Source organism: Dasypus novemcinctus, chromosome 20, assembly GCF_030445035.2.
Source record: "Dasypus novemcinctus isolate mDasNov1 chromosome 20, mDasNov1.1.hap2, whole genome shotgun sequence".
Classification (NCBI taxonomy): domain Eukaryota; kingdom Metazoa; phylum Chordata; class Mammalia; order Cingulata; family Dasypodidae; genus Dasypus; species Dasypus novemcinctus.
The window spans coordinates 27,534,491-27,549,447 of record NC_080692.1 but is presented as its reverse complement, the minus strand read 5'-3'; the positions used below and the strand labels follow the sequence as shown (position 1 = coordinate 27,549,447).

General features: G+C 34.7%; 1 pseudogene; it reads right to left on the bottom strand.

The window, feature by feature from the left end:
• Positions 1-625: 625 nt before the first annotated feature.
• On the bottom strand, positions 626-3,084 carry LOC101423844 (rab GTPase-activating protein 1-like; annotated as a pseudogene).
• Positions 3,085-14,957: the final 11,873 nt, after the last annotated feature.

Here is a 14,957-nt window from a genome sequence, read left to right as displayed (position 1 = left end):
TTGAACACACTCATTAACCTTATAAGTTTGCACCAAATGAACCTACTCCCATGCATCCCCCATCACTGACACCCCACCCCAGTGATCCTTCCTTGCCACAATCATGATCCATCTGTGACCCAAAACATCTTCAAAAATGAAGCAAACAAAATAACCAAGTGAAATTACTATGAAAATGAAATGACAATGATAATTTGAAAAATTACTAATAAAATACAAAAAATGAAAAAGATTTGAAATAAATAATAAAAATTTAAAACATTAATTTTGTCATTATGTCTTTCATCACTGTAAGATCTGTTGTCTTGTATATACATTGACTTTTTTTTTTTCATTTATTGCTCCAGTGCCTTTTTTTTTTCTTTTAATCTTCAAAGAAGATTTAGGTTACAGAAAAGATATATACAGAATATAGGGGATTCCCAAAGAGCAAACACCCTCCTTCTTTTTCCCTTTCCCCTATTGATAACCTTTTACATGTGTGTAGTACGTTTGTTACAATTGCCACATTGGAATTGTTCTAAATGAGCTTACAATGATGGATATAGGCCATCTTAAATTTTATCAACATTGACAGAAGTGTGTGGTCCAAAATGTAAACCATAATAGAAATCATTGACCATGGTTAGTAGCAATGCTCCAATATTTGTACATTAACTGTGGCCATTTTGATAGAGTTCTGGGTTTTGCTAAACCAAGAGTTTCTCGTAGCTTGGATTTCATTCAAAAGGGCTCCTTTCTGATATTCAAGTTCCTGGATTATACGTTAGGTTTTCATCAACTGCAGTTTGGTTTGTGCAAATTCCAGCTCAATTTCCATCAGTTGTTTCTTAAGTGAGCCCTCTCAACATCCGTATCAACTCCCTCATCCTCTCTCTTTATGGCTGCTAGTTTATGGCTTGCAGTAAATATCACTGCAGTGATACCTGTACTCATTTTACCCTTTATCACATCCAGATCTTTCTTGCTGGCTGCTTGCTGTTTCTCCAGTCTGGTACTTAAATGGGGACAAATCTGTTTTATACTTTGCCACAATAGCTGTAATTTTCTTTATTTCATATTTTGCCTTCTCTACCTGTTTCCTAAAGAATTCTATTAGCTGGAAAATTTCTTCCTCTTGCTTCCTCTTCTCTTCCTCAGTTTTCACTTCAGTCTCCACCAGCCTCAGTTTCCTCAAGAATGATCTCCTTATTCAACACATCTGCCTTGCCTTTTGCCTCAATTAAGTAATTCTACAACACAGTTTTCCTGGTTACTAGTTTGTGGGTGAGCTCATCATTCTCTTATTCCAACCTCATGCTGGCCTCCTGTAACCTTCACTTTCTTGTGTCTACCCATTGGATCTTCCTGCTGCGACTGACTGTCACATTGCCTGATATTCTTTCTCATGATTCTTCAGCTTCTTTGTTGGTACTAGAGACCTGGGTTTGCTGATGGCCACCAGGCTAGTAAGGAAGTTGACATCATGCAACTGACTGAAATCATGTGTGTCATAGGGTACCATAATAGAGACAATTTTGTCATCTTGCTAGCTGGCTTTTCTGCAGCAGCACTTGCTGTCCTAGTTACAGATCACACTATCCAAGGAAAAATTGTAATGCAGCCCCTAAAGTGTTTTTGATCTCACCTTTGATGTCTTTCATTGCTATCAGCTCTCTTAATTATCTCTTCTGGTTTTCAAATTCTTTACTCTCACTCAGTGTCTTCTTGATGTCCTTTATCTCTTTAACCATATTTGTTTCTACCCATAAATTTGATTTGGGGAAATCGTTTGCATCTGTTTGATTAGTGGTCCCTAATCTTGTATCTCATCTGGGGCTTTGAGACATTCCTTTTTGGGGTCCATTTCTTCCATTTTCTTATTATGCTTTGCAATTTTTTCTGCTATCTAGGCATCTGAGAAAGATGGTGAAATTACTCAGATGCTCAATTTCTCTGTTTTTTCCTAGAGTTTTATGGGCAGGATGCTGTATGTTGCTGCTATTCTTTCATTTTCGGTTCTACCTGCTCTGGGTCTTTAGGATGTTCCTGAAATTTGATCAAATCTATGACCTGAGTCCAGTGCAGACCCACTTCCCAGACCCTTTGGGAGAGAGGCAGTAAAGCCTGGAAAAGCCTCTTTTATTTACTAGTTTTCTTAGATAATGGGGTTTGGGGATTGAACCCAAGACCTTGTATGCAGGAAACCAGTACCCAACCATTGAGTCACATTGGCTCCCCTGAAGTTTTTTTTGTTTTTTTGTTTGCTTGGTTGTTTGTTTTTGATTTTTTGAAGTGGCACGGAAACCAAATCTGGGACCTCCTATATGGGAAGCAGGCATACAACCTATTGAACCACATCTGTTCCATCTTACTTACTTTTAATTTCCTCACGTTCTTGTCCTTGGTCAGCACAGGTGACACATTTTCACAGCTTTCTCAGTTCATTGACTTTTAGGAACATGTTTTGCAACAGGGACTGGAACTGTGTGATAGTCTCTTAATTCAAACACTCTCAGAAGCAGTTCTCCAATCTTTGCTGGCAGCCTGCTCCTTTTCCCCAGAAAGGACATAATCCCACACCCCTCTGTGTCCTCAAAAACCAGTCCTGGTCAGTATAGAGGGAGATTGAGAGGATCAGAGCTCTTCAGTCCCTTGCAGGCTCCCAGGCAAAAATTGGTATGGTCCCGCCAATTCTGCAACAGCTCATAGGACACTGTGGTCCAAATATGTGGTTAAAATGCTGACTCAGCCTTAGGCTATGCCCCTCTCATTCCCCTTTCCTGAGCAGGTAGATCTCTGAGATACCCTTTGTATGTAGCTGCTGGCACAGAGGCCTGAGCATTCAAAAGTGTCTGTTGGGTAGGAAAAGGTGCAAGCAGTTGGAGCTTTGGCTTTTAACCAGGTTTGCTATTCCAATTCTTGTCCTTTGCACCTCACTGTGTGGGTGGTACACAGTCTTCCCCTGTTGTCCTAAACTCTAGAAGATTATTTCCAGGCCATTTTTGTCTTCTATTTATCTATTTTTCTAGTAGAGGAGAGTCCCTCTTTTTCTAATCCCATTTCTTTAATATCCTACTTTATATATAAAATTACCTCATCCATTTTTGGGAGACCAAAAAACTCATGGCATCCCTGATATTAAAAAAATTAAAATGTCAAATGTGATTCTGGACACTTGATCAATGAGGTGATGCTTAGCTTGAATTTCTATTGAGTTATCTTCCTGTGTAAACTTCTATTCCCATTCGCTATTCTCATTTGCTCTAATTCCTTCCAATAAAATGTGAAGAATTCCCAAACAAGAATTTGACATTCTAAAAAGAATTATGGCCAAATGGAAATTAAATAACTAAACCAATCATTTATTTCATTTTTAGAGATTATAATGTTCAATGGTCAGACTGTCAAATGAAATATAATTATGTTATAATTAATTACTTATATATTTGTGTTAGTCTTTACATTTTTATAAATGTTTGTTGCTTTGTTCTCTATTTTTTACAGATAATTATATTAAATTTAAGTTGGAATTACCCTCTTCTAAAATTTGTAATTTCTTTCAAATAATTTTTGTGTTATGTTAAAATTTTAATATAAAATATGTATTAAAAGCTACTATTTCATTATAGGCTAATAATAAATAATGCAAATATGATTATTTTAATATATTAAATACATTGTTTTTTTGATTTTTATATTTTGATAACCCATAAACAGTTGCACATCTCATTAACATCATTGCAATATAAAATCATGTAAAGAGAATTTTCAGTTCAAATTTTATCTCAAATGCTCAGTTAGGTATAAATATACAGATAAGAAAAATTAAACCAAATGAATGTTACAGTTCTATTATTGACGTTGATTAAGTATGATGATCAACTATGTGTTTAGGAGATCAGGAATGACATATAGAGATTGAGGATTGGTAGAAATTACTTACAGGTGGACATTCATTCAGCTATTTCACTTCTCAAAGCTAAAAACCAAAACCTATGTCACCTTTCAGATTTTAGCCTTGTCAAGAATCACTTGAATGCAAATGTGAGGGCTTATTTCTGAATTTTCAATTCAGTTCCTTTGGTTAATATATCTATCTTTATGCTACGACCATGCTGTCAGTACAACAGTAGTGAACTAATATGCTTGAAAGTCAAGAAGTGATAATCCTCCAAATTCGTTCTTTTTAAAGACATTTTTGGCTATTGGGACCCTTTCCCCTTAAAATAAATAGTAGTCTTTTCCCTTTTTTCAGAAAAGGCTGTTGGTATTTTATCAGAATTGGGTTGAATCTGTAAATCAGTTCAGGTAGAATTGACATCTTAAAGGTATTTAGTCCCATAGTCCATAAACAAGGAAGATTATTATTGGGGGAAATGATTTAACTCCTAATTGATAACTAACAGTATGTGATATATTTAGGATTTCTCCATATATAGGCCACATATTTGAAAAGCATTTTTCCATTTTATGGTGTTTGGACATTAATTAAAATTCTTATTAATACAGACGTTAGTACATTAGTTTTTAACTTTTCATGTAGTAAACTTCATTAATATTCTCCTATGTATTGTCATGTGTTGTGCTGTATTTGGAAAAGATTTCCATATTACAAGATTATGAATTATTCTCTAGGAATTTAATTTTGTGAAAATTGTTCCATAGGAACCCCATTTTATTTTTTCCCAATGACTATTCATTTGTTTCTCCATTTGTAATTGATATTTTTGAACTTCATATACCATTTATATATTCAGATTTTTAAAAATGGTGTTATTTACTTTTACCAGATTTTTAAAAATGGTGTTATTTACTTTGATATTTTAGTATATGTAATTAATTCCTAGGAAATATATCCCTTCCTTGCTTTTATTTTACATATTTTTTGCGATTTTTATTACAGATTTATTATACGGGAAATTTTAATGTATTTTCATGTTAAAAAATTTCTAAATATTATAAAATAGAAATGTTTTGAATTTCTGAACTAATTGAGGGAGAAGCAGCATTTTACATTATACGGTTCTAACTGTGTTGAATATTGTTCATTTATATATTCTGCTGCAGAGGCCACCCACTCCACTTTACTTTTTACCTCACAAGCTGACCTTACATATAGTATCAGTGAGTTTCCTTGTTCTCTGTGTTCCTGGGTCAGACTGACCTGAAACCCAGCTTAGCACATATGACGGGGAAGGGTGGTAGTGGATGTTCCCATACAAAGAAGGGCACAAAATCTGTCTAATCCCCATGCCTATAACTATGACTCCCCTTCTCCAGATTTGGCAGAGATTACGCTCCAACCTTTTCAAGTCTGGGATGTGGAGATAGCACCTCTGCAGCTGCTGCTAGCTTAAAATGCTACATCATTCCTTTTTGGCTTCCTTAATCTTTCCCACACCCTTGTAAACAGTTCACTCATGAAACTCTTTCTAATCCCCTCATGTCTTTGAATGTGCCCTCTTTTCCTGCCAAGACTCTGAACTACATGGGATGCACTGAGGATAACATGGACTCTTCATACAGTTCATTCTGTACCACAGGAAGAGTATAGGACCTAGACAAGGCCTGGGGCCAAGTCATTATAAGTCAATACCCATGAATCTCCTAGGGAATTGGTATGCAGAGACGTAGAGTTTCAGAATTCAGTGCTGGGTTAGGATGAGGTTGGTTTGAAAAAGTGTCACAAAATACTTTCAATTTTCTAGCCAAATATAGACTGGATGAATGAAGGCTTCTTTGATTTTATCAATGAGAAATTTCTCTAATGAGAGCATTCTGATTTGCATTGTGGAGGTGGGGGAATTTAAGAATGATTCCTAGAGAACTGATTGATCCAGCTATGAGGAAGATTAAACAATATACTGATATGGGAAGTATAAGGAAGAAATAGAGTTGTGAACAATAGAATTAAGAGCTCATTTTAGGATTTCATAAATCTTAAAATCAATGATTTTGAAAATTGCGAATTTGAAAAATGAAATGTTAAGTATGCAATTAGAAGATGGAATTTGGAGTTGAGAGGAGAGTTATTCATTAGAGATATAAATTTTGCAGATTAAGCAATTTCAATAGTATTTTAAAATTAATCATGGAAGTAGAGGAGGAAATCAAGCAGCGATATAAAATGAAACAGCAGGTTCTGAGGAACACAAACGCTATGTCAGCGTGGAGGTGCACAGAAAGAAATGTCAATCCATTCTAATGCAGTTCATCAGCCCCAGCACAACTCACACAGGCTCTGATGGGAAGACATTTTATTCCCATTGAGAAGAGACAGAGCAAGGGCAACTTCACCAACGGGCTTCAGTTCCCGCATAAGAAGCAGTTTCATTCTAAAGACAATACAAAGAGATGTTCTAAGAGCAGCACCCCTCTCACATTGCTGGGCTGCCTACTTTAAAGGGCCATTCAACATTTCAATCTTGCTTTCATATCTATCACTTTTGCTTGCTTCCCTCTGTTTTGGGTGGCATGAGTGATACTATTAGAATTTTTTAAAATGTGTCTAGGGGTGAATAGCTTTGGAGGGGAGACGTGAAATGAATCATTTTCTTGAATCTGCGTGTAATGTAAGTATACATTATTGAACTCATGCATTTCTAATTTGTGAGATATCTGCGGATGTCTTCTGGCTGCTAAAAAGAGGACAATTATCTATTAAGTTGGTTAGATGAATTATTAAATGATGAATTTTAATTAATGCAACCAAATCTTTGCTAATATCCATTTAGCAATAATGTATTTCAATAAACAATTATATAATTTAATGAACTTATATATTATTACTAACCCATTAATAATATTTACCAGTCACAATATATCTGTTTATATCTTATTGCAAATAAAGTAATGTAGAAGCATTATAAGTTGATTTAAAAACATGATTAGAATGTGACAAGTAAAAGGCCATTCATCTTTCGGCTATGCACTTTTCTTTCACTTTTCTAAAGTCAAACAGACTCAATTATTTACTGAATATACTTTGAGATATTCTGTAAACTTCTATAGGCACAGAGTGCACAATTCATTGCCTATTCATTTTTATACAAATAAGATCCTACTATGCATGCTTTTATGTTCTGAAAATATTTATATTCCTTAACATTTTTTCTTAATTAGGTTGCTTAGATTTTTTCCAAAACTAATAAAAGCAGCATTTGAGAATGACATTTGAATGACCTCTAGTTTTTTCTACTCCTCACAAATGAGGCCTACTTATAGGTAGTTATGTGTAATCTTTTTTGCTCAAAGACATATGGCCAAGTGTGACATCAATATTTGGTTTGATCCATCATCATACAATAACCTTCTGTGATTTAAAAGTAAGTTTGCAATTTTATCTAATGGTATTTTTATTGCAATTTAATATTGCAAAATTACCAGATAAATGTAAAATATCAACACTATAGTATAGAACAATAATTATTCAGTGCAACTGGCAAATTGCTCCTGTGTCCAGTATGTTGTTTTTGTTTTTTTTTTCACACTAAGTAAACACTTGTTTTTACTTGAGAAGGACTAAAGAAGAGAAATATCTTTAGATACATCTTTTTTCTTTAAGTCTTTTATTTATGCTCTTTAATTAAAATAATCTCCCTAGATCAATAGTGATTAACATCACTAGTAATGAAGAAGATTTTGAGATTTTCTGCCTTTTGAAACTATGTGTTGGCAAATTGTTATCTGCTGTAATTTATTCTAATACAATGTAAAGAATTTCCAAACAGGAATTCAATTATCTAGTAAGAATTATTGCCAAAACGGAAATTTAATAACTAAACCAGTCATTTATTTCATTTTTAGAGGTTTTATACCCAATTGTTAGAACTGTCAACTAAAAAATAGAATTATGTTATAATTAATTTCTTTTATATTTGAATTATTATTTACATTTTTATAAGTGATTTTTACTTTGTTCTCTATTTTTTACAAATAATGATAGTAAATCAAATCTAGCCTCTCTTAAAATTTGTAATTTCTTTTAATTTTTTTCCTGTTTATGTTACAATTTTAAAATAAAGAACTTATTATCAGCTACTATTATAAGAAAATACAATTTAAACAAATATAATGATCATTTTATTATACTAATTGAATTGTTTTTAAAATCAACATTATTGTAGCACTTTACCCTTTGACAATACATAAAGAATTGTCATATCATCCGCATTATTTCAATATAAAATTGTATAAAGAGAATTTTCAATTCAAATTATATCTCAGATGGTCAGTTATATTTAAATATAGAGATATGAAAAATAAAACCAAATGAATGCTACAGTTCTATTACTGACATTGATTAAATGTGGTAATCACATATGTGATTAGAAGACCAGGGATGGCACATACAGGTTGAGTGATTGTAGAAATTACCACCTACAGAGAGACATTCATTCAGCTATTTCACTTTCCAAAGTTAGAGGCCAAAGCCTATGTCAACTTGAGGATTCTGTCTGATTAGCTGTTCAGAGTCCTAGGCACATCCTTACCTTTGCATACTTGTGGCATTACAGAGATAGGATAAATTGCTAACAAAGGAATTATTGAATTAAGAGACATACATATTTAAAATTTGAAATAGAATAACAATAGGTGACTAACTAATAGATTTGTGCCAAAATATTGGCTCACCAACCCTGTATAAATGTGCCAGTTTCCCTAAACCTCTTCAACAATAAATATTATTAAAATTTTAAAAGCCAAACTGAGGTATAAAAAATGATATCACACACATTTTGTGTTTCATGAATTACATATGAAATCAATCTTATATTTAGTACAATTTGTCATTATTTTTAAGAAAGTTTTGTTAATATTTTAGATCATTTTTAAATAAAATTTTACTTAAATATATCAATCATACATGAACAGACATAAACAAGTACTGTACACTAAATTTATGAATTTACTAAACAAACAAGCCTATCATCATACAGTGTTCACATACATCTTCCCAACTCAATACCTTGCATTATTTTGAAACATTTGTTGCAAACTATCAAAGAGCATCAATAAAATATTACTAATATCTAAAGACCATATGTTACATTTGGTGCATGTTACCACATCCCATCCAATTATTACCATTCTATATTAGTATTATATATTTGCTATCATTCATGAGAAAACACTCATATTTGTCCTGTTATCCAGAGTCTGTCATACAACACTGGATTCTCTATATTACACATTTCCATGTTTTGCACAAAACCATTCAAAATGTACATTTGTTGGCCCTCATTTTCATCACAGAGTTGGGTTCTCATCTCTTCAGTTAATTTTAGAACATTTTCAATATTCCAAAAAGAAAAGTCGTATACCCATTTATGTCCTCTTATTTTTGTCAGTTAGTGTTAATGTACTTTCCTCTTGACATTGCTCCAAATTATTACAATATTACTGATAACTGTCATCCATAAGTTACATTACCTGTATTTCCCCCATATATCTCTATATTCCTAGCAGTATGTAAAAATAGAGCTTTCTCTTACATTATACTATTAACCACAATCTTCATCTGAAATCACTTACTTAAGTATTCCAGAAGTTACTCTCTAGTTTCCTTTCAATTGACATTTCGGTCCACAGAATACTCCTCTCAACCAAAATCATATTTATAAATAAGCAATGATTGTTATAATCAGAATAATGTGTTACTATCTACTCTGTTCATTTCAACACTTTTCAATCTACCTTAATAATAATAATACATATATTAAGCTTCAGTTCCCATTCTCAACTCACATTCTATTTCCTACTAATCTTTACTCCCGAGTTTACCATTGTGAGTTTACTCATTGAATTTATTTACTTATTTATTTATTTTAATTTTTAAATGTTTTTACAGATATTTAGATTACATAAATATTACATAAATTTATAGGAGATTCCCATGTGCCTGCTCCCTATAGCTCCCACATTTTCCCACATTAACAACATCCTTCATTAGTTTGGTACCTTTGGTACAATCGATGAAAACATTTTGCAGCATTGCCCCTAGTGTGAATTATAATTTACATTGTAGTTTACACTCTCTCCCACACAGTTTTGTATGTTATGGCAAGATATGTAATGCCTGTATCTGTCATTGTAATGACATTTAGGACAATTCCCAAGTCCCTAAACTGTCCCCATATTATACCTGTTTTTCCCTTTCCCTACCCTCAGAATCTCCAGTGGCCACAACCTCCAAATCAATAATATAATTTCTTCCATTGCTAGAAACACAGTAAGTCTATAGTACCATACTAGTAAGTCTACTTTCATCCATGGTACATTCCCCAATTCTGGGTTGGTGATGAACTCTCAACCTCTCATTGAGAGAGGACTTTGATTCCCCTATTATCTGCAGTTGTAGATTCTGTCAGTTCCTTGGAATGGTCGTTTTTCTTGGTAGTTTTTCTGGGTGTATCCAATGAGCTAGTGTTGCAACTCCATTTAGATTCAATGCCCAGCTAGCACATGGACAGCCCAAAGATTTTAGTCTCTTGGATGTACACCTCTCAGCACAACTACTAATGATAGATTCAAATAGAAGGGTCAGAAGAGCCTTGTTTAGGGAAAACACAACTGAGTGCTTAGTTCATATTAGTGAGACTATATAATATTTGTCTTTTTGTGTCTGGCTTATTTCACTCAACATAATATCCTCTGCAATATTAATGTTGTCATATGTATCCAGATTTTATTTTTTCTTACAGCTGAATAGTATTCCATTGTATATAATACCGCATTTTTTTATCCATTCATTGGTTGATGGACAATTTGTTGGTTCCATTTTTCAGCAATTGTGAATAATGCTTCTGTGAACAGTGATGTGCAAATGTCCATCTTTCTCCTAGATTTCAGTTATTCTGAATATATTCCTAATAACTGAATTGCTGCAGTTCTATATTCAGGTTGTTGAGGTAATGCCAAACTGTATTCCACAGAGAATTCACCGTTCTACATTCCCCCCAACAGTGAAGGAGTGTTCCTGTTACTCCACATCCTCTCCAGCACTGGTTTTTTATTAGAGCATTCTGTAAAGTATGAAATGAAATCTCTTTTTTTTTTCTGCTTTTGCCTAATAGCTAGAGATATTGAACATTTATTTCCTGTGTTTTCTGGCTATTTACGTTTTCTCTTTGGAAAAATATTTATTCAAGTCTTTGGCCCATTTTTTAATTGGATTGCCTGCCTTTTTATCATTGAGTGGTATAATCTCTTTATGTGACATGGATTTCAATCCCTTAGCAGATATGTAGTTTCCAAATATTTTCTCCTATTGATTAGGCTGTCTTTCTACTTTCTTGACAAGCTCTTTTGAAGAACAAAAGTGCTCAATTTTGAGGAGACTTCATTTCTCTATTTATTTTTCTAATGGTGCTTATGCTTTAGGTGCAGGTTTTAAAAAACTGCTCCCTAACACAAGATCCTGAAGGTGTTTTCCTGCATTTTCTTCTAGGAGCTTTTTGGTTGTAGCTTTTATATTTAGGGCCGTGATTCATTTTGAGCTTATATTTTTATAAGTTATGAGACAGTGGTCCTTTTTGTTTTGGATACAGCTATCCAGTTCTCCCAAACAATTTATGCTAGCCTCACTGTGTGGGCTTGACAGCTTTGTAAAAAATCACTTCAATGCAAATGTGAGGGCTTATTTCTGAATTTTCAATTCAGTTCCATTGGTTATTATGTCTACCTTTATGCTAGAGCCATACTGTTTTTACAACTGTCATGAAGTAATATGCTTTAAAACAAAGAAGGAGTAATGCTCTAAATTTGCTCTACTTTTTAAAACATTTTTAACTATTGGTGCTCCTTACTTTTCTAAATAAATAATCAGCTCTTCCATTTTTTTCAAAAAGGCTGGTGGTATTTTATTAGGATTGGTTTTTCCTGTAAATCAGTTCAGGGAGAATTGACATCTCAACTATATTTAGTCTTTCAGTTCATAAACAGGGAAAATATTTTTTGATGGAAGTATTTAATTTCTATTTAATATTTAACAGTACCTAGTTTATTTAGTATTTCTCCATATATAGGACACATATTTGGAATGTATTTTTCCATTTTGTTGTGTTTGGGAATTAATTAATTATTTTAATACAGTAGTTAGCAGGTTAGTTTTTAATTTTCTTGTAGTAAAATGTATTAATATTCTCCTGTATGTTGCTATGTGTTGTGCTATACTTGGAAAAGATTTCTATTATACAAGATTATTAATTATTTATTAGAAAATTATTTTTTTGCAATTCGTGACAGATATCCCATTTTATTTTTTTCCAAGTGATTGTTCATTTATTTCTTCATATGCAATTGACGTTTTTGTCTTTCATATACCATTTATATATGTAGATTATTAAATGGACATTATTCTTCACCTGATTTAAAACATGATGTTATTTACCTGGTGTTTTAATATATGTAATTAATCCCTAGAGCATATGTTCCTTCATTGCTTTTATTTTCCATATTTTTGCCCTGTTGTTTCAGACTTATTAGATAAGAAATTTTTAATTTTAATGTTTAAAAATCTCTTGATATTATAAAAGAGAAATGTTTTGAATTTCTAAGTTAATTTAGGAAGAAGCAACACTTTCATATTATACAGTTCTAGCTCTGGTGAATATTGTTCTTTATATATTCCAACCCAGTGTCCAGCCTCTCCACCTTGCTCTGTGCCTGAGAAGCTGAACTTAGGTAGAGTATCAAGTGAGTTCCCTTGTTCTTTTTGTTCCTGCTTAAGATTGACCTGAAAATCCAACTCAGCACATATGACAAGGATGCAGTACTGCAAAAGGTGGTAGTGGATATACCTGTTTAATGAAGGGCACAAATTCTATCTAATTCCCATGCCTAGAGCTATGATTCCCCTTCTCCAGATTGGACAGAGATTACACTCCAGCCTCTTCAGGTCTGGGATGTAGAAATAGCACCTCTGCAGCTGTTGCTAGCTCAAAATGCTACATCATTCCATTTTGGTTTCCTTAACATTTCCCACACCCTTGTAAACAGTCCTCTCATGAAACTCTTTCCAATCCCCTCATGCCTTTGAAAGAGCCCTCTCTTTAAGCCAAGCCTCTAACCTACATGTGATACACTGAGGATATCATGAACTCTTTATACAGTTCATTCTGTACCACAGGAAGAATATAGGACCTGAATGAGAACTGGGGCCAAGCCATTATAAGTCAATAGCTATGAATTTATGAGTGTGGGGAGCCCTGCAAAGGAAGACTCTTGGAGTCCTGCAAAGCAGGCTCCAAGGTTCACAGAAAGTATATAGATAAAGAAGAGAATGTACCTGGAGAGACTGGAGATAAAGAAGGAGGTGCCCCTGGGCAAGGTTATGTGTTGATTCAAACTATGTTGATTATGGATAATGAAGTCTAAGAAAAATGTGTTGTCAGAGGGCTAATAAGATCAAAGAATAACTTGTGCAGTTGAAATGACCTAGTAACAAGAGCTCCCCGTGAGAACAGTGGAATGCAGTGTTTGTGCTAAGGGTATAAAATAAACTGCATAATCAAGCTGGGCACGTGTGGTAGCTGTTGCATTCCTGTAGTTACCCACAGCCTAGTTGATCCCTGCTTTTTTGAGTCTTTCATTTTTTCATCCCCTCACCTCTCCCTCCTCAGGACTGCACAGACCCTGTTCAATTGCAACTACACTGTGTGGGTTGCAACAAGGGTCACCTAGCGACTCGAGGCAAGGGAAAATTGTAAGGAGTCTGAATGTATCAAGTGATGGGATCCTATCCTTAGGTTGTTGGCTACAGTGGAACCAGTTGAAGGGATAGATGCATCGACCACAGTCCATAGTTTAAAGTTCGGGACCACTCATCAAGTGTTAACCATGGGGAATCGAAACTCTTCTCAGAACAATTTTTATGTCCAAATGTTGAAGGCACTGTTGTCTGACAGAAGTTCTAATGTAACCACCAAACAGTTTGAACAGTTTTTAGATTTTGTTCAACAGATTTGTCCTTGGTTTCAGGAGGAAGGAACTATTAATGAAGAAACTTGGCAAGATGTGGGACAAAAATTGAGAAATAGTTAAACTATGGAGGACCTGAGCAATATCCCAGTAACTACTTTAACTTTTTGGGCTATAATTCGTGATTCACTAAATCCAGTTCATGAAAACAAAAGAGGTGCTGCCATTCCCCTTTTAGCTCCTCTAGCTACCAGGGTGCATGGTAATGGAACTTTGTTAAAACAGCCTTCTGCTCCTCTGGTAAACGCAGATAGTAAAAAGAAAGGTGAGAAAGATAACAGGGGGTCTTTTCCTGTCGCCATTCAACAGCAGCTGTTGCAGTTGTCTTTGAAGGATCAACAAGTATTGAAAAAAGCCATCCCTGTCTGTGGGTTCTCCTCCCCTAGTGTCTCCTGGAGCTGTTGCCCCCTGTTCTATCTCCTTTATAGGTAGGTCACTGGTCACCAGTCCACCCGGATGCAGGGCCATGATGTTTCTGAATTTACTCTTTTTCCTGTCATAGAATACCCTGATTCCAATAATCCTGGCCAATATGTATGTCTGCTTGAACCCATTCATTTTAAGATGTTAAAAGAATTGAAATCTGCTTGTAGCACATATGGGCCTACTGCCCAATTCACTTTCTCCTTAATAGAATCTGTAAGGCGGGAAGCGAATTTGGCCCAATGGATAAGGTGTCCACCTACCACATGGGAGGTCCAAGGTTCAAACCCAGGGCCTCCTGACCCGTGTGATGAGCTGGCCCACACGCAAAGCTGATGTGTGCAAGGAGTGCCATGTCACACAGGGGTGTCTGCCACGTAGGGGAGCCCCTCATGCAAGGAGTGCATCCTGTAAGGAGAGCTGCCCAGTGCAACAAAAGTGCAGCCTGCCCAGGAATGGCACCGCACACACGGAGAGCTGACGCAGCACGATGATGCAACAAAATGAGACACAGATTCTGGGTGCCGCTGACAAGAATACAAGTGAGCACAGAAGAACACTAGAGAACGGAG